This window comes from Rattus norvegicus, chromosome 11 (genome assembly GCF_021556685.1).
Source record: "Rattus norvegicus strain SHRSP/BbbUtx chromosome 11, alternate assembly SHRSP_T2T, whole genome shotgun sequence".
Taxonomy (NCBI): domain Eukaryota; kingdom Metazoa; phylum Chordata; class Mammalia; order Rodentia; family Muridae; genus Rattus; species Rattus norvegicus.
Window position 1 is genome coordinate 63,989,777 of NC_141544.1, and position 19,877 is coordinate 64,009,653.

The window sequence follows — 19,877 nt, forward strand, 5'->3', positions numbered from 1 at the left end:
GGGGGAGGGGAGAGATACCCAGAAGGTTCGATTTACAGTTTCCGCCCCCTGTTCAGTCATCTGGCCAGGGCTTAGGGGACAGCGCATGCCTTCCGTTGCGACCAGCACGTTCGTTAGAGCACAGGGTGTTTCCCCCAGGTCTCAAGCAGCTGCCTTCCCCATTGCACCTTGAGCAGAGTTCCCTGACATGCTACAGAGGTGACAAAGGCCACCGGCCCCGAGAATCCAGAGGCGTTCACAAGTAGGTGTTATCCCTCCAGTGCCTGTAATGCAAATAAAGATGTATCTCACGGATAAGCATTAAATCCTGAGCTCAAGCCCACGGCCCCACTAGCGCCTGTACCGTATGAATTCTGTCCTAGAATTGAATATTTAAAATTTGCCTCCACTTGGACACAGCCTAGACTGCTGGCGGCTGAGAGCATCGCGCGCGTGTGGGGTTACACTCTCGGGTGTTTCTAATTTCGTTTTCATTATTTTCTCCCACTTCATTACCACCCTCCTCCCAGCGCACACGCGCTCGGCCGTATCCTAACTTGTTCGCTCATGTCCATCTTTGCCTTGGAGCTTTTGGCAAGAAGATATGAGAGAAATGGACGGAGGTGAGCGGAAGAAGGGAGGGTGGGGAAGAGGTAGAATCAGCTGGCAGCTTCGACTGTGTTTGCGTAGGTAGGGGACGGCGGCGGAGGCTCTGCGGGGGGACAACCGAGAAACCCCGCACGCGCTCGTCGCCAAGGCGCCTGCACTGTGCGGATGCCAGCAGGAGTCCGAGTCCACCCGGACCTTCGGAAGCTCGGCTGGCTCAGATCTCCGGGACTGGCGGGGTCTAGGTTCCTGGGCCGCTGCAGGTACCCACGACGCGCATCCCCGAGGGCAGAGAGACCAGGGCGGCGCCCTGATCCGAGAGCCCTGGGGCGCGGCCGAGGCTCCTGGGGCCCATAGGCGCGGTGCTCCCGGGACCCGGGCGGCCTGCGATCTGGCGGAAGCATGGGCTGCAGGGAGGAGCTGCCTCGCCCCAGGCGGGCCGCAGGGCTCCGGAGGCCCGGGGAGGCCGGGCCGAGCTCCGCGCGCTCCCGCCGTGCGCCTTGGCGCGGGCAACAGGAGCCGCCCCCCGCGGGCGGCCACTTCCCGGATGGGGCCGCGCTGTTCTCCAGGACAATCGGGCTCCTCCCCTCGCCGCGATCTTTCTAGGAGGCTACCTCTGAGGTTCCCAGGCAGCTTCCTCCCCCGCGCTACCCTTGGGCTTCTCTCACTGAAAACCCCGCAGAAGCACAAGCCAGAGGCTCGGCTAGGGACCCTCCCCAGCCGCAGGAAGCCAATGGGAAACGGAAGTTCATTTGCGATAGCCCTGATTCTCGAGCTTCCTAAAAGTTACGCGATCTGTTCTCAGCCGGACTAACAACACGGAAAATGTAATTCTGCTTTGTGTGTGTGTGTGTGTGTGTGTGTGTGTGTGTGTGTGTTTCAAAATCAAACGTACCTAGTGACTTTCAGAGGAAACGTGGATGGATCTAGGAGAGCCAGAAGCATGCGGCAGGATCCGATGAAGTCCCTTGCTCTCCGCTCACCCACTCTAACGGGAGTGCTATCTTTCAATTATTTTTCTTAATTATTGTGAGCCTCACGATATAAAAGTATTCATATGACAGAAATTGGGCATAAAATTTAAGCAGTTCTCCCAAATAAGCATTACATTTCTTGAGTCAGTAATACCCGCGATAATAGAGAATTTGAGTTTTATGACAACAAAGGAAACTTTACTCTTTTTTTAAAAAGTTATTATTTAGCAGACACTTACCTTGTATTAAAACCACCCATATACACACCACTGTGTTCTGCTATGGTTCAATATACAGAGGGCAAAACACTCGGAATTTTGAAAGCCGTGTGTCATTTTGCTCTTCCAGTTTCAATATAAAGTAAATATTGTTTTTTATACGAGATTGAGATGTTGGTTTTATGAGACATGGGAGATGATAATTCGAGTTAGTCCATGCAGCTAACGCCACGAAGGGATTAAAGCAGCCAGACTTACGCAGTCTTCAGGCTCACAGGTTCATCTCCTCCTTGGGCCAGATTTACAAAGTAGACATTAAAACCACGTCAGGTGGGTGTGATGTAAAGCAAGGCTTGAGATGCACTGACGTAACATTCCCCCCATTTTCCCAATCAGAAAAGAGCCCCAACGTGTATAACCAAAAGGAATTACTAAATCAAACAGATACTTGCACTCTCCTGATATGGAATTAACCAAGGTGTCCATTTGAAGAAAATGTATAGTAATAATATCCAGACCTTAAAAAAGAACTAAATCTGGCCAGCCAGTGGTGGCCCACACCTTTAATCCCAGCACTGGGGAGGCAGAGGCAGGCTGATCAGAGATGGAGGCCAGCCTGATCTACAGAGTGAGTTCCAGGACAGCCACAAGTGCAGAGAGAAACCCTATCTCGAAAAATAATTAAATCTTATTTGCAGTAGGAGAGATGAAACTGAACATCGTTCACTAAAATTAGCCAGCCACACAATTGTGGGAACTAAAAAGCTAGTAACTTGGAATAGAGTGGAGTGATGTCAACAGAGATAGAGACAGGCAGATGGGAAGGGTATGAGGAGAAGTGATCTTACCATCAAGTCACAAGTAGAAAGAATTAGTGGGGTTTCTGTAGCTCTGACGTGTTAACTCTTGGTTCTCAGGCTCTATGGTAGGATACATTTCAAAATAACTTGCAAAATGGGAGCATTCCCACATTTCACACTCTCATTTGCTGGAAGAACTTGTTCTCTCGAATGCTTATATTGTTATCTGTGAACTGAATCTCAAAATCTATGGACTATATCCCAAAAGATGAACATTTATAGCTTAACGGAATTTATAGTAATAAAAAAGAGACCCCCAAGAAGAGAACTGTCTGCTGACACAGGGCGAATTGCAGAATGAGGTCTAGACACAGTGAAGTGAACTGCAGAAAGAGGTCTAGAAAGTCCTGTCCGTCTTCCCGATTTCCTTTCTACTGCATCCAAACCACACTGCCTTAGCCCAGAAGTAAGAATGTGAATAATTCAGCAACTACAATAAATAGACAGTCCGGTCTTGATTGTCCTCCCCTTCCTCTGCTAATTGCTTGCCTTCTGCATATTTATTGTCAAGTCTGTCTCCCAGAGGGAGAAAGAAACCCAGCAGAACTCAATTACTTCTTTTCTGCTAATGCCAACCAGTAATTCTAATATCAAAAGGCGGGGGGGGGGTGGACTTGGGGGGAGAAATTGCTAGAGATACTACCTTAAATGAAACTTAAGATGACCCTGGGTTTTGGTTTCGATGCCACAGGTGTCTCGCTCAGTCACTGGAAAAGTTTGGGCATGGCTAAATGGGTGCTGCTTACATAAATGCACCTTCCAGATTTTTCTTCCAGTCCATCCCACTGGTGATAATTAAGAAGTGGGAAAAATAAGAAAGAAATGGGAGTGATTTGATGAGTTTCTACTTTAGTTTTGAGAGAGAGAAGGGAGAATCTTTTTGTAGGCTACGTAAAGATCTTTCTCTGTCCTTCCTCACCGGCCTAAGGCATTCTCTGATTGGTTTAAACACGAGCTGAACTGCCAATAGCTAGGCCGGAGAAGATAGGCGGAACTTCCGGGCAGAAAGAGGAACTCTGGGAAGGACTCACAGGCAGAGTTTCCGCCGGCGGTGTGGAGTAGGTTGTACAAGGATGGAGGAGAGGTAATGAGCCACGCCGCAGAAGGTGGATTGGGTTAATTTGAATTGTAGGAGCTAGTTGGGACCAAGCCTAAGTAAGCCAAGGCTTTAAGCATTGATAATTATTGAAAAGTCCCCGTGCCATTATTGGCACCTCGAGACAGTACAGTTCTAGGTTACAGCATCAAAACAAGAAAGGAGCTGGAGAGATGGCTCAGTGGTTAGAGTACTTGTTGCTCTTGCAGAGGACCTTGTGTGGGTTCTCAGCACCCACATGGTGGCTCACTACTATCTGAAACTCACGTTCCAAAAGATCTGACGTCCTCCTTTGCCCGCTGTAGGTATTGGGTATGCATGTGGTATACATACATACATACAGGCAAAGCACTCATACACATAAAAACAGAAAGAACTGAAGCAGCAGTATCTCCCCTTCAGTCATAGGCACTGAGTGCCAATCAGTAAACAGTCAGCCTGCTAACCACATTTCTACTCCTCATTCCTTTCTCTAGCTTTCTCTTGGATATAAAGATGTTGACAGCCTGGGCAAAACCCAGAAGGAATGCTGCCCTCTCTCAGTAACTAATACATCATTTTCTTTATTAAAACCATTTGCAGAGCCAGGCGGTGGTTGGGTGTGCCTTTGAGCCCAGCACTTGGGAGGCAGACTCAGGTAGATCTCTGAATTTGAGGCCAGCCTGGTTTACAAAGTGAGTTCTAGGGGGGCCAGGACTACACAGAGTTAACGTGTCTCAAAAAAGAAACAAACAAAACAGTTGCTGATTCTGGATCAACCATATGAGATAAACTCTCTCCCATACTATGAAAAAGAAAATATTCAGGATACCCCTCTCAGCACTCTCAGCACTCTCTCAATGAAAGTTGGAGAAACACTTAACATGTAACACTGCGTGTAACACTGGCCCCTACTCCAGGTTCCCTGTGTGACTTTATCCTTGTCCTGTCCTTGTTCAGAGCCTGTTTGTTACATCAAAGCCTGCCTGACACATCAACACCAGAGTGTGAATTATTTTCTGAACCCTGCCTACCTAAGTCCCTCAGAGCAATTCCTTTCCACTTGTGAGGGGATCTCTGCTGTTTGTCATACAGTTTCCTTTCACAGCTCTGTTGTGAGTCAGCTGTCGCCGATGCCCCACCCCCTTTCTGTCTTTCTGTTAATACTGGTGTTCTTTGGGAACTCAAACATAAATACTTTGTTTAGTGTGACTGAAAAGTTAGGAAAAGGGCTGAACTTATTATCAAATGTTGCTTACAACTTTAAATAACGTGTCTAGTAAGTTTAAAGGAACAGACACACTTATATACACCGCAGAATGCTCCCACGCCAGTTTCAGAAACAGAGAAAAAGTGTGTTCGGCATATTTTTCATGTTGTGCCAAGACTTTAAACTATAGGCATTCTACCTGAAAAGTCTTCTGGACATTTAAAAAACAAACAAACAAAATCCTGAGGATATAATTTGAAAATATGATCAAAATATTCTCTAGTCACAAATATGTCCTGTTTCCTGATTTTCAAAAGGAAAACCTGTAATTCTAGCCCCAAGCACTCTGTCCTCATGCGGACTCATCATCCGAGAGTGTTTTGAGCTGTTGTAAATTGATCCGACTTTAAACATCCATGGTTCCAGCAACTTCCGGTTCTAGCTCACTGCTGGCCCAGCCTCTGTCTGGTGAGCCCCTACCAGCTTCGTTCGCTTTATCAGTCACCCCCATCTACACATCTTGGTTCTCCACTCGATCCGATGCTTTTGAGAAATTACAGCGACTTGTGCACTTTGGACACTTTACTTGATGAAGCTGTCCACAAACTTTTCGTTGTTGGTGGTTAAAAGTTCTCAGGGAACGGAAATAACTCACGGAGAAGCAGAGACGATAAAACTCCAGAATCGGTTGGTGCAGCATTCTTTCACTTGCTGGACATAATTAATTAGTTTTAAATTATTCCATCTATATTATGAGTGAGGCTGAGCCAGCAATGGCCTCCCAGGTTGATAGAGGAGTCCTGTTTGATCCAGCATCTTCAATTAAAATTGTCGCAGAAGTTTCAACTGCTGTTTAAGAGTGTGCAAATGGGCTCTCCACCGTCAGGGACCATGAGGGTGGTCCACAACCAGGCAAACCAGCAGTTTAGCATGGGTACATTTCTCATGTCAGGCTAGTTCTTAAGTCAAGAACGTGGGTATTCCCACAGAATATGTGTATACTTACATTTCTAAATAAAGCGTCTAAGAGCACCTCTGGAAGGCTTCTCAGTCACGTCAGCAAACTGGTCTCATGTAATAAAAGGCGTCAGTCTCAGGAACAGTTGCTTAGCCTTCTGTCTAACAACACTGTTCACGTCACATGCGCTAGTTTAGACGTACAGTGGGACGCACACACTCAGGAGTGCAGAGAGGAGCCTGAGAAGTGGTAGGAACAACGTTTCCACACAACACATTCTCTTCGCACCACAAGAGGGGAGAAGTGAGAGAGCAAGACTGTAGGCCTAAGAAAAGTCTTGCGAAAATTCATGGGGTCTCTTTCAGAAGAGAGGGTGTATTCTCCAACAAAAGCATCTGGGGAACTCTTGACTCAAGACCACGCTTCTTAAATTGCAGATTGAAAAATGGGATTTATAAAACTCTCCTTCTTTTACACCCGTTTGGATTTCTTTTCTAATGAGTTCAACGACTCTCCATTTTTCAGTTTGCAACACAATGGAAAAAAAATAAATGCCAATGGTCTGAGTCGGTTAGGCCTTTAAATAGACTGACCTCCTCTGATTTACATCTGCTTGAACTGGAAGAGGCAACCCAGTGCTTTGCAGCTATGTGGAGCTGGGTGTTCAGGTTCAAACCCTTACTTGACCGTGTGCCAGCTTCGTGACCCACCATCGCTTCTCTTCCCCGTTTGATCATTCCTCTGGGGTGGGAGTTTTGTGTCTGAGGCAGGTTACACGTTCTCCATTAAGATAAACATCCCTTGAAATAGAACAAATGCCTAAGTTGGTTCTACCCTGAAAAACGGACTTTTCTGAATTAGACACCGAGAAACCATTTCCTCACTTATTTCTTCTGCACTGCCCTTGATCAGTTAGAGGTGTTCCAATCCTGTCCTGGCTGCCAGCTCCCCACTGGTCCCACAGAGTGAAGGGCGGCGGTGAACAGGATCGCCTGCCACTGCTGGTCTCCATAGTCCCTTCACGATGCATTCACCTTTTCCTGGACTCGTTAATAGCGTTTGTGACAGACTGAGAGAAGTGGAGGGATGTGACCAAAGGCTACAAAGATACACTTACAAAGCATGGGCAGATTCAGAGAGACGAATTACAACCAAAGCTGAAAATTATAATCAATGATGTCGTATCATAGAAGGAAAATGGATGGTAGATTCTTTTAATGCCCACACCCTCTCCCGTTTATGTGGGACGATGACTATGTTCATGTGCTTAACCGCAGTGATCATTTCACTGTATACATCTAGCACTGTGGCCTCATATCTAAAATATATGCCAAAAAAACATTATGTTCTATAGCCATTTATCTGAACATTTGTGAGTTTATGTGCAAAGGACAGAAGACACCTGAGAGACAACATCTTCACATCTGATTACAGAACCTTTTTCACCCCTAAACAAAGGTGCCATGAGCTCATAGCTCTTTAACTAGTGCCACAAAAGCTGGGAGAGAAAAACTGTACACATAGAAAGAGATATGAATCAGGCAGCAGTGTGCCTGATGACTCAAAACAACACCCATTTCTTCCACATAAGTTCTCTTAAATAAGACCTCTTTGCCTAATTTCGAATGTCTACCTTCCCATGTAAGTGTGATGATTAGTGACTAAAACTACACCCTTTTGTAATACACACGCTCTTTTATCCAACTATTAAAGTAAACAGAGGAAAAATAGTGTAAAAGAAAAAGGGTTTGTGGGGGCTGGAGAGATGGCTCAGTGGTTAAGAGCACTGACTGCTCTTCCGAGTCCTGAGTTCAATTCCCAGCAACCACGTGGTGGCTCACAACCATCTGTACTAGGATCTGACGCCCTCCTCTGGTGTGTCTGAAGACAGCTACAGTGTACTCAAATACATTAAGTAAATTTTTTTTTCAAAAGGGTTGGCGGTTTTGTTTTGGTTTTTTGGTTGGTTTTCGAGAGAGATTCCCTGTGTAGCGTTGGCTGTCCTAGAACTCACTCTGGAGACTAGGCCAGCCTCGAACTCACAGTGATGTACTTGCCCCTGACTCCCTAGTACTATGGTCAAAGTTGTAAGCCACCACCACCTAGTCAAATTAAAAAGCATTTTTAAAACTAAATTTTTGTTGACATTGAAGCTAAATAATTACATAAGAATTGTTTGTAAAAATAGATTCCATGTATATTTGTAAAATCTATGAAATACAGGCCTGGCAGTGGTATGGTAGCTCACAAGTTTAATCTCAGCTCTCAGAGGCAGAGGCAAATGGCTCTCTATGAGTTTGAGGACAGTCTTGTCTACATAGTGAGTTCTGGGACACCCGGAGCTCTGTAGAGACACTCTAACGCCAATAAAAAACTTCAAGAACGAAACAGCAAGAACAAAAACAAACAAAACCCCTCAAATACAAAACTATGAAATTGTAATTACTCTGAGTGAATCACTGATTTGAACTCCTTTGAGGGAGGTAAAAGAACAAGCTGGAGTTGGTTCTGGGTCCCTCTGCCTTGTGGAGGGCAGGGCTGACAGCCTTCACCTCTGCAAATGAGAATGCTATTCTCTGGAGGCTTCTCAGAAAAGCCGAGACATGAGTAATGTTGGGTTACAGGGTTGTAGAGGTGCGCAGGGGTTTATCATACGAGTGTGTGTAGGCATGGGAGAGATTCCTCAGTGCCTAATGTTCAAGAACTCTAGAATCCACCCACCCACTGGAATTACTAATGCCTCTTCAGTTTTACGATTGTATTTCTCTGATTAACTTGGTAAATTAAACTGTTCTTAAGTGGACGGGATAAAAGATTGGTACATGTCTACAAAAGAGTATTACAGATGGCAAAAGAAGAGGTTTCGTGACACACTGTGCCAATTAGTGGCTTTCCTGAGGTGTATCAGTAGAAGCCACATGGGAGAAAGAGGCTGAGGAGCCGACCAACCCTTGCCCCATCCTCAGGATTCCAGCTCACTCACACCTTTCCTTTCCAATCTGCATTGAAGAGCACAGGGCCCAATCTCTTGCCTTTTCCTTACTCCCTCCTCAGTGCTATTAGAAAGAACTGAGTTTACCAGCAAGAGATCTGTAGCCCCTGTCTTCTGTGCAACAAGGCGGTGTGGCTAGAGACTAGAAAAAAATGTCTTAATGAGCAACTAGCTTGGAACACCGTATACCCTCTCCTCGGGGCTCTGGCTCTAAACGCTAACCACAGGTGTGTCAATCTGACTGTCATAAATTTTGGAACATATCCTTCCAAAGAATATGCAACATTTGGGTTTTACTTATTGCCCATCAAATTCTTGTTCAGGATGCTGATTAATCAGCTAGTCTGTTTCTGAAGACTTCCCGGAAAGCGTATGAACTAACACTACTGATTCCTTTTTCTTAACGGTTAACTATTAGTAGGTGATGACTGCCTTCATTTCTAATGTTGAATTCATTTCATTTCACAGTGGTTATGCAATAGGCACTGTTGTTGTAGGGCCTACAGTGCAGCGGTGAATAAAACTGACTAGCAGCTTAGAACTAGAGTCTGCAGTGAGTCAGGTGGTTACAAGTGCTGGGGACCAACCGAAATAACACAGGGAAAGGCAGACAGGGAGGAGCTTACGGTTTGTTAAAGAAGGCTCCCTAAGTGGGTAACCTTTAACCAATGACCTGAAGGAGGAAAGGAGCCAGCTGTGGGCTTCACGGAACAAGAAGGGATCCAGCAGGAGAGACAGCTTGTGAGGATAGTGTGTGCCTAATAAATACAGAAAGAGCAGGGAGGCCAGGTGGCCGGGAGAGGCAGGAGGGTGAGAGCAGCAGGGGATGGGGTCAGAGGTGCTCGGTGGACAGCAAGACAGGCGCCTTGCACCTGGAGGCCACTGCAAGAGCTCGGCCTTTGTTCCGAGTGAGGTAGAAGAGTTATGAGCAGACGTGGCCTCACCGGCTGTGCTTCACCCCCATCACTCCGTGTACTCTGTTAGACAAGACACGAGAAGGGGCAGGGGGGATGCGGAGACAGGACACACTGCAGCGATCGAGGTGAGAGGTGAAGTGCATATGGCAGCAGTGCGGGAAGAAGTGACCCATGAGTCCTGAATGCAGAGCAAACAGTATTTGCTGATAGCTTGGAGGTGACGTACGAAGAACGAGAGGAGTTTAAACAGAGTCAAATTAAGTCCCCAAGGTTCAGGATCTGAGTAACCCATAAGATCGGTGTTGCCACTATCTGAGTTTGTTTCCCCCTGGCTTGCAGGGGGGAAAATCAGCATTTTAAGTTCCAAACACCCTGTTATATCAAGTTAAAATACAGAATGGGCTACTGGGAACGCAAGTCAAGTATTCCGGGGGCGGGGGGGGGGGTCTGAATTGGAGTTACATATTTGAGGGTTCACCTAAAGTTCTGTAAACGAGTACCCAAGTTGCCATCAAAGTGCACAGCAGCTAATGTAGTAATGGTCCTCCCCAGGCAAGGTGTGGGGACACAGTTCTGAAGGGTGAGGGGTCAGCCTTCTAGAAATGAGATCATAGAAAGGTCTGAGGATCCCAAAGGGAGGCTAGGGTCTAGCAGGTTGTGAAAGGTACAGGGAGGGACCTTTACAGCCTTACAGCCTGAGGGGGAGCATTTTGAAGTTTTGTTGGGCGTTGGGCAGTAGTGGTTGGAGATTGGCCAAACAGGAAGACAGAGGGGAAAAGACAAGAGTATCAGGTAGAACAGTGTTTTGGAACAAGGTAAAGCATCCCCAGGATCCCAACATACAGAAATAATGAGTGTTTGGGGAAATGGGAAAGCTAATTCATCTAATTTGATCTTATACACAGTATGCCACATCCCGAACTGTTCAAGTGGACGCCATAATATATACAAATAGCGTGTGCCCATTAAAATTGGAAAATGATGCAGGAGAAAATTATGTCACAACATGGGAAGTAGAGAGGGGGCTAAAAGCAGAACAAGAAGAGACCTGAGGACTAAGCACGGGGTAGGTCAGCACTTGGGGCTGTCAGCAAAGGGGCAGGCAATGAGGCAAGTGAGGCCCTGTCGTAGTGTGACCCTTAAAGCACAAGGACTATTTGGTCCGCTTTGTAGTTTGGCCAAGACCTCTCATCACTGACAAAATACGCAACACAGCATCTAAGAAAGAAGAAATTAGCTGGGAGGTGATGACATACGCCTTTAATCCCAGCACTCAGGAGACAGAGACAGGCAAAGCTCTGAGTTCAAGGCCAGCCCGCTTTACAGATCAAGTTTCAGGAACCCAAGGGCTATACAAAGAGACCCTGCCTTGAAAACAGAGAGATTGATTTTGGGCTTTCAGTTTCAGGAGTTTGAGTCTACAATGGCGGGAAAGAGTTGAGAGGGGATCCACTCACACTGTGGTGGCCAGAAGCTGAGGGGATGCCTAAGGTAGAAGGCTCCTTCTCTAGAAGGGTGGGAAGGTGCCACCCACACTGAAGAGGTGATTTCCCCCTAGTTACCCCTGTGTGGAAACATCCTCAGACATTCACACACAACTATACCAATCCCCTAGGCACCATCAAGTTGTCAGTCACTGGTAATTATCCTGAGCTGAATGTGCTGGGACAAACCTGCGATCCCAGCATATTGGGGAAGAGGACAGGAGAAGCCATCTTGGGCCATAGAAGGAGACCGGGTCAATAAAGAATTGTTGCAGTCTAAGTTGACGTCTAGGTCGTAATATAATTACTTTGGGCTCCAATGGAAACAATCGGCTGCAACGGAAGGACTAGTGGAGCATTCAAAGCATTGTTCAGAGGGAGGATGCACACTGGCCTTAGGAGCTGCTGTCGTACAAGTCCACTGGGAAGATACTGAGCAGTTTCAGTACCCTGCAACCAGGGGTGAAACACGAAAGCCCGAGAAAGAGGGAAGAGGAAGAGTGGTTGATGACTGTAAATATATGCAAATATCTTAAGTCGTTTTGCTGTAGTTTGTAGCAGGAAAATGACGAGGACTGGGTGGTTGGCAGGACAGGCAAGTGAAAACTGTGTACAGAAGAGTACAGTCATTTTACCGAGTGGGGATGACCGACGGAAAGAAAGAAAGTAAAGATGACCTTAGGGATAAAGGACCGCGCTGTGATCGACTTTCTGCACACCCTGCTTTTCTTCCATTAAATTAAAAGTGCTCCGAATGAATTTCTTCACTGTGATGAGTTAACGTTGTATGTTAGAACAATTTTTATTCATATGCATAGTTCATCTACTTATTCTACTTTCTCAGAGATCTCGAAACATCATGGACACCTATGCCTGCCCCACAGGCAGGGAAAGGGAGGGGTTAGTGTGGTAGCTGTGAGCCATTTTACATGGAGGGCCTGGCCGCTCCTTCAGGGTCAGGAGGAAGGGCAGGGAATGGAGCACAGAGAGGTGAGTAAGCCGGCTCAGGAATGTGAGCTGTGGTGGGGTGTAAAACGGCGTGGTTTCTACTACTTGTCTTTATTTTCTCAGCAAAGTAGGCAACTCAGTCATCAACCAAGAAGGGTTATGTAGCAGACTGGAAGAGAGAAGACGGTGACTGAAACAGCCACCCAGAAATATGGGAGAATAGATGGGCTAGGGAGGATTCCACTTCCGGGAAACACTGAGAGAGCACCAGGAGAGCTTCCGGGTTTCTCCAGCTGCATTCAGCATCACTATAAGAGCAGAGCAGGAGAGCTGGATTCAAGCACAGATGGAAGTCACAGATGAGAAGTCAGTGTGCTGCAGAAAAGGTACAGACGGTGAAGCTGTGCGCCAAACGACCAGGGCAATCCAAGCCGAGTAAACAGAGAAACGAGGATATGACGGGACACCGAGATGGTGGCAGGTTCGAATGTAGTGCTTCGTAGGGCAAAAATAGCAGAAGTTAGAGTGCAGCTCTGACTTAGAAAGATAGCAAGTGATGGTGTGAGAATGGGAAGCTCGCAACCGAGGTAACGGGGAGACGAGCAGTTACAATTCATCAGGACGCCGACGTGGAGCATGTGAAAATTGTATTTGCTGTGCACAAATCAAATGCACTCTGCTGGTCATATGCCCTTGAAAGGTGGTCACTGGTTACAATGTTATATACATCTATACATGTACATACAAAGAGCTTCAATGTTGGCCTACTTCATGCCCATATAATGGAATCCTCATGTTAGGCATATGCCCAGACCTTGAGGGTTTTCGTTTGTTTGTTTTGTTTTGGGTTTTTTTTTGTTTGTTTTTCAGATATTCTAGAGGGTTTTTTTTAATCATGATGTTTTTTGTAGATTTATTTGACTTTTAATGGATTTTTTTTCTTAACATCTGACTTCCACTTGATCGATCTCTCTCTCTCTCTCTCTCTCTCTCTCTCTCTCTCTCTCTCTCTCGGGAATATTGTAGACCTGTTTGCAATGGTGGATGTAATATGAAACTTAATGGAGTTTAGGGTTCACCTTCCTCATCTTAACAGATATCACCTACTGGCTCTGGGTGTGGGCAAACAACAGATTTGTGGGGCTATGATCTTTGTAAAGGTTACAAGTATGAAGATTAAAAACCCTTCCCCCATCTCCTCCACAACACCTTCCCAGCATTGGATGCAACAGGAGAAACTATGTGTACCCAGAAATAAGCACTGACTTCTAACTGAATTCTTCTAAAAAAAATTGATGTTGTCATACCAAATATTTTGCACACCTGTTTTTTCAAATAGGCTTCATAATTGAATAAGCTTTGAGACCAACAGAACTTAGATCTGCCTCTCCACACTTAAGAACAGTCACTTAAGAGACTACATCTCATGGAGGTCCAGGTTGCAGGACACTGCCAACTGGCCATCCCAAATATCTGTTACTGAACCTTAACCGAAAAGCTCTGCCCTCTCTTTTCTTCCTCACGCTTCTCTACCTCTCCTGCCCCGGAACTGACTCTACCGTGGCCAGGGACCTTTTGCTTTCCTGCAAGCATGCCCTAGAAATTTCAACCAAAATTTTGCTATAGCAATTCTGTACACTACTTAGTACAAGCCTATTGAGTTTTAAACTGGTTTTAGATGATTATAAAACTGTGCCAGTCACTATAATTGCCTTCCAATGATTCCATTTGAGGTACTTATTTCAATCATTTTTGCTTTTATTCGATCACTAAACTAGAGAATCATTAACTCAAAGTTTCAAGTATAGGAGGCCATTTAGAGAAAGCTTTATCCCACACTTTATTGCCTTGAAAGCTGAAGCAAGAAAGAGAGAAGGATAGCATTTGTCAAGTAAGGGGCTGTCTGATGTTAAGTGTGAGGTGAAGAGATCAAGCGAGCCAAGTCTCAGATCTGGGATGGGAAACTTCCGACCACATACTGCCGTAAATCCTAATACATTCTGTCTCGCTAACAGACACTAATGACTATAATAAATTAAGGACAGTTTAGTTAAGCAATAAACAATTACAGCTGACACAGGGTATAAACTTGATTCCCTAATTAATGGACTGGCCAAGAGATCTTTGTTAGGCTAAGAATGTTGGTTTCTCATTTACCCATAAAATATAGATATATAATTTTATATGTAGGAGAACTGAGACATATTTAATAGTCAAGTAATAAGTACAAAGAACAAGGCATTAAAAAAATATAGATTCAGAGCTGGGCAGGGTAGCTTTTAGTCCAAGCACTAGAAAAGGAAGGACAGCCAGATCTCTGTGGGCCAGGCCAGAATGGTCTATAGACTGAGCTCCAGGACAGACAGGACAATCAATCAATCAATAAGTAAATAAATAAATCTTCTGAGTCCCCCCCAAAAAACTCATGGTGGCTCACACCTTTAATTCCATGACTCAGTAGACAGAATCAAGCAGATCTCTGAGTTCCAGACCAGCCTGGTCTATGTAGTGAGTTCCAGCACATCCAGGGCTACTCAGAGAAACCCTGTTTCCTCAAAAACCAATTTAAAAGAAATTGAGATTCAGAATAGAACCAAGGTTTCTCATATTCTCCTTAAGAGTGAAGATACTTTCACTTGTTCCATAGGTGAAGATTAACAAGATGGTGTTCATAAATTTTATCAGCCGCCTGCCTATATTTAAAACTACAGTAGGCTGGCAGTCACGCGTGGCAGATGTGTTCCGTTTTGTGATGAGATATGAGTGTAAACCGAGAAGTCTGACCTTGGGCAAACTTACTCCAACAAGGCTCATGCATCCCAACCTGCTTTGACCTGCCATGTGTTCACCATGGGAGGCTCTATATTTATTCTGATAAGACTGCCATTGCTTAAAACATTTTCTGAAATGCTCTCTTGAGACGGCCTCGGTACTGTTATGGGACACAGGAGAACAACAACCTCCTTACAGCTAAAGAAATTATGGGAGTCCATAAAGGTCTTTTCAAAGCAACAGAGAAGTTGCATTCCTGCTCCGTGGTAGAATGTTTACCTAGGTGTGCAGCCCTTGGAATCAGTTCCCACCAGCTGCAACACACACACACACACACACACACACAGAGAGAGAGAGAGAGAGAGAGAGAGAGAGAGAGAGAGAGAGAGAGAAACTAGCCATTTATCAACCAGCTAAGCACCCAGCAAAGACAAGGTTCTACATATCTAAAAGAAGCGGTTGCATAAGAAGACAAATGTCAGTTTAAAGTTTCTACAGAGTTATTATAAGACTCATCAGAAGCATTTTTAAGCACATCTATGCATATGGAATTCTCCCGGAAGATAGGAACTCTTTTAATATGAAAAATGAAATGCATAGTGTTCAGTTATTTGACAAGTCATAGGTTGGCCAATGATTTTACAAAGTAATTTCTGTGTGGGAATTGTACCTGCTAAAGAATCTTAGGTGCATCAGTTTTTTTTATCTTTACAACCACCTCAAGTTATTACCAAGACAGAGAGCATCCTCATCTTACGTCTACTTACATAAAAATTCAGGCTCAAAAGTTTAAGGTCCATGTTGACATAATTAGTAACGGAGTCTTTGGGAGACCCAATCCTTCCTATTTCCACCTCCAGGTTCTTTCAAAATTAAAACAAATATTTCTAAAATGCCTTATAAAGAAGTCTCGATCCCAGTATGGTCTTTATGATGTCTTAAAAAAATCTGTATACAAGTTGTTCGGTGTTTGTTGTAACTATTCTCTTCTAACATTAAAGACTTTAAAAGGTGTGGGGGTGGTGGGGGGTATGTAACCTAATTTTCGCTTTCATTTGGGGTAGATCTAGTGGGTTGTTGGTAGGGAATAGTTTCCAACTATGGTGCTAAATGCCACGTCTTTCTCCTGCCCTTTTTCAGACAGTCTGTCCTGGTAGGTGACAGTTGGCATGTCATGGGGACACTTGGGCTGTCCTATTGAGAGCTGTACATACTGAGGACCCCACAGCTCCTGCTTGCAGTCTTAAAAGTGTCCTTGCACAGAATCGCTGCTTCTCGACCCACTCAAGTCTTACTTTCTGAGGAAAGACTCTGATCCGGAGCCCAAATGCTAAAGCACTCCCAGATTCTGAGCGCTCAGAAACTGTAGAGAGATAAAGATTGTTGTTTTAAGTCCATACATGTTCAGTGGTTTCTTTTTTTAAATTTAGCAACATATACCTGAGAAGGCTCTCCAACAAAGTGTCCTGTAACCAACCAAGTTGGTAGGAGTCTTCTCTCTTATCCATGAATTCTGTGTCGGCTAATTTCACCATTGCAAATGGGAAATGTTTCTTTAACTTTCGTAATCAATCTTGACACTATTTCCTAAGTGACTTAATACAATAAAACTTTTTATGTGAAGCTAGAGACTATTTAAAATACAATGTGTGTGTGTTTGTGTGTGTGTGTGTGTGCGCGTGCACATGCACGTGCACAGATTCTATGCAAAACTACATTATAATGAGGGGATTGAGCATCTGTGGACTTTGGTGGTTATACGGATTGTGAACTCAATTCTCCATGGGCAACAGCAGACAAATTCATCCTCTAGCCATCTTAGGAAGCAATACCTCTTATTACTGTGTGGTACTCTGAATAGGAAGTGTTTCCCCAGGCACCTGTGTGTTTGAACACTTGGTCTCAGCTGGTGGCAATAAATGGGAAGGTTTTTGAACATTTTGGGAGTAAGGAGGTCAGGACCATGTGGAAGCAAGAGTCACTGGTGGGGATCTTGAAGGTGATAAATCCTTCTGGGGCCAACCTCGACTCCTAATGATGCTAGACCTAGACAGACTGCAAGCTCCCACCATGTGGATGAGCCATCCCAGTGGTCACACCCTTCCCACCAGGGTGAACTATACACTCTGAAACTTAAAACCAAAATCAACCTCTCCTTCCTTGTGGCCACTGCCAGGTATTCTGTCACGGCAAGGAGAAAAAGCTAATTAATACAAGGAAGGCTCTTGAGAAGCCCTGCAGCACAGAAACCAAGTATTTCCTGTTTGTAATATAATTCTAAACCCACTTTAGGAAACGTCATCTGCATCCCATGGAAGGGGGTTGAGATACTTTGACCTGTAACAGTGTAAATCCCTAACAGTTATAGTCACAAGTTTCCAAATGAGCATATAGGAAAAAATACCAAGACCCACACCTCAGCGGGGCCTACTGAAACAACTGTCATCCTAGACCCTGGGAGGTGAGGCAGAAGGATCAGTAGTTCAAGGTTACCCTTAGCTAAATTACAAGTTTGAGGTCTGATACAGCCAACCCAGTAACCAAGAAAACAAAAGAGCTAACACTCCAAATCCAGTACACGTAAATGCTTGGGTCTCTACTGCGTGGTGCGCAAAGCAGGTGGAGACTTTAAAAGTATTAATGCCATAGACAAATGGAATCAACTAGATGTACGTCAACAGTTTGGCAGATTTTATATACATATAGCATAATGTTATAGTATAACATATATATATACATATATACATATATATGGATAATACTCAGTTTTAAACAAAAATGAAGTTTAAAACTTTTCAGGAAATAAGGCTTGGCAATAGTACATGTCTTCAATCCTAGTACTCAGAAGGCAGAAACAGATTTCTGTGACTACATAATGGAGTCCAGTCTGGACTACATAATGGAGCTCCAGATCAGCCCGGGCTGCTCAGTTAAGATGGTCTCAAAAGAAAAAAAAGATGTAGGGGAATAGGTAAACTTTGAATATATAATATTGAGGCACAATGTCAGAAAAATAAACCATCTAGCCAAAAATATATGCATATATGTATATAAATGGGGGGATTAAAGTGTAACATGAAGAAAAGAAAGCAAGAAGGGCTGAACATACAGGGCGAGGAGGGACTGGCTGCAGACAATGGCTGTGAACCATGAAGAACAGATAAAGCTGATGCCTTTCTAGTTCTGATCTGCTTGTGGATTTTTTTCTTTTTCCTTCTGGTTTTGGTTTTGGTGGTAAATTTTTTACAGAAAATATATTAGATACTGAAAGTAAAACTCAGCGTGAGGAGACTGGAGAGATGGCTCAGTGTTTAAGATCACATACTGCTCTTCTGAAGGACTCAAGTTAGAGTCCCAGCACTCAAGTCCAGTTCTCACAACAGCCGTAACTCTAGTTCCAGGGGATCGGACTACTCTGGCCTCTGTGGGCACACACACTCGCGTGCACATAATTTAAAATAACAAAAGAAAATTTGAATGTGAACCTCTCTATCTTCCCTTCGGAATGCCAATTCTTACTGTGTAGAAGTTCATTGAGTCTGACTGATTCTAGTGTGTGTTTTTTATTTATTTATTTGCGAGTTGTTTTATAATGAAGTTTATGAAGTTTTAAAATTATAGTAATGTTATAAAATACATTCAGACAACATCTAGGGGGATCGTAATAGGTTAAAGGGGATGAAAATGTGAAAAGCAAGTAAAATCAATATAATATTTGAATCTTCATTGACTTTTTGGACCAGGAAAAGTAATCTTGTAAAGGACAGTAATAAGGCAATTTGAGGAAATTAAAAGTGTGGAGTTAATATAAATAATATTATTGCATTGATGTCAAATTAGCTGAGTCTGAAAAGTATAGCATGATTAAGTAAGAAATGTTCTTTTTCTTGGGTGGTTTATGCTGAAATTATAAAGCTAAAGTGTCAGGAAAGTGTCAGGACATGTATAGCTCTGAAATGATTCAGGAAAAGCACGTATGTGTATCTGTATCTCACTTCGTGTATATGTATTATATGTATAGATCTCTGTGTGTGGCCTGTGTGCATACATGTGTATATGTATATGTGCTTATTCCTTTCTAATATATATGTTTCCTGAGAGCACAAATAATGCTTCCTTCATTTGACTATAATATATCCTCATGATATTTTTTCAGAGTAAGTAATTTATATTTTTCTTTTTTCTAGATTTCCTTCTTTCTCTTTCTTTTCTTTTCTTTCTTTCTTCCTTCCTTCCTTCCTTCTTTCTTTTTAAGTAAGTTTACATGTGGGGCTCTTCTCGTATTCCTAGGTGCCAGTGTCTTCAAGCTATCAGCTAGACACTCCCACCCACACATCACATGATGGTTGTCTCCACCATGAGCCTTCCCCCAGAGTTTGGCTTGTGCCTAGGTATCACCGAGCTGCAATGGATAGTGTTGAAAAGTCTTCTTCACAACTTCATGCCCACCTAGACACACAGAATGTAATCTTACTGGGAAACGGGACATCTGCAGGTTGCAATTAGCTATGTTCGAATGAGGTCATACTGAGTTAGTGAGGATCCTTACAGACAGATACAACAGACACATGGGCGCAGAAGAAGCACACCACGTGAGGCCAAGGGCAGACACTGCGGCAAGCATCTGCAAGACGAAGAACACCCATGATCCCTGGCAACCAGCAGGAGCAAGGGAAGAACCAAACAAACAAACAAAAAAAGCAACAACAAAAAAAACCACATAGTCTTTTCCCAGATTTTCAAGGAAATGGCTGGACGGTGACATTAGGATTAAGACAGTGATTTTTCTGTTATTCTGAACCACTCTCTTTATGAAAACTGTTACCTGGCAGCTGAGGACACAATATTTATAAAGTTGTACCAATTTGCTAGGCAGACCCTTTC

At 44.1% G+C, this 19,877-nt stretch overlaps 2 long non-coding RNA genes across 2 annotated transcripts in view; both read left to right on the top strand.

The window, feature by feature from the left end:
- Positions 1-485: 485 nt before the first annotated feature.
- The window catches only part of LOC120095655 (uncharacterized), a 28,894-nt gene continuing 9,502 nt past the window's right edge, over positions 486-19,877 (top strand). Inside the window, exon 1 of the long non-coding RNA XR_015633057.1 lies at positions 486-602. This is a non-coding gene — a long non-coding RNA (uncharacterized LOC120095655). The remainder of the gene's footprint in view (positions 603-19,877) is intronic.
- Positions 12,502-16,390, top strand: LOC148002589 (uncharacterized). The gene is made up of 2 exons (XR_015633058.1): positions 12,502-12,702; positions 16,134-16,390. It is a non-coding gene; the product is annotated as an uncharacterized LOC148002589 (long non-coding RNA).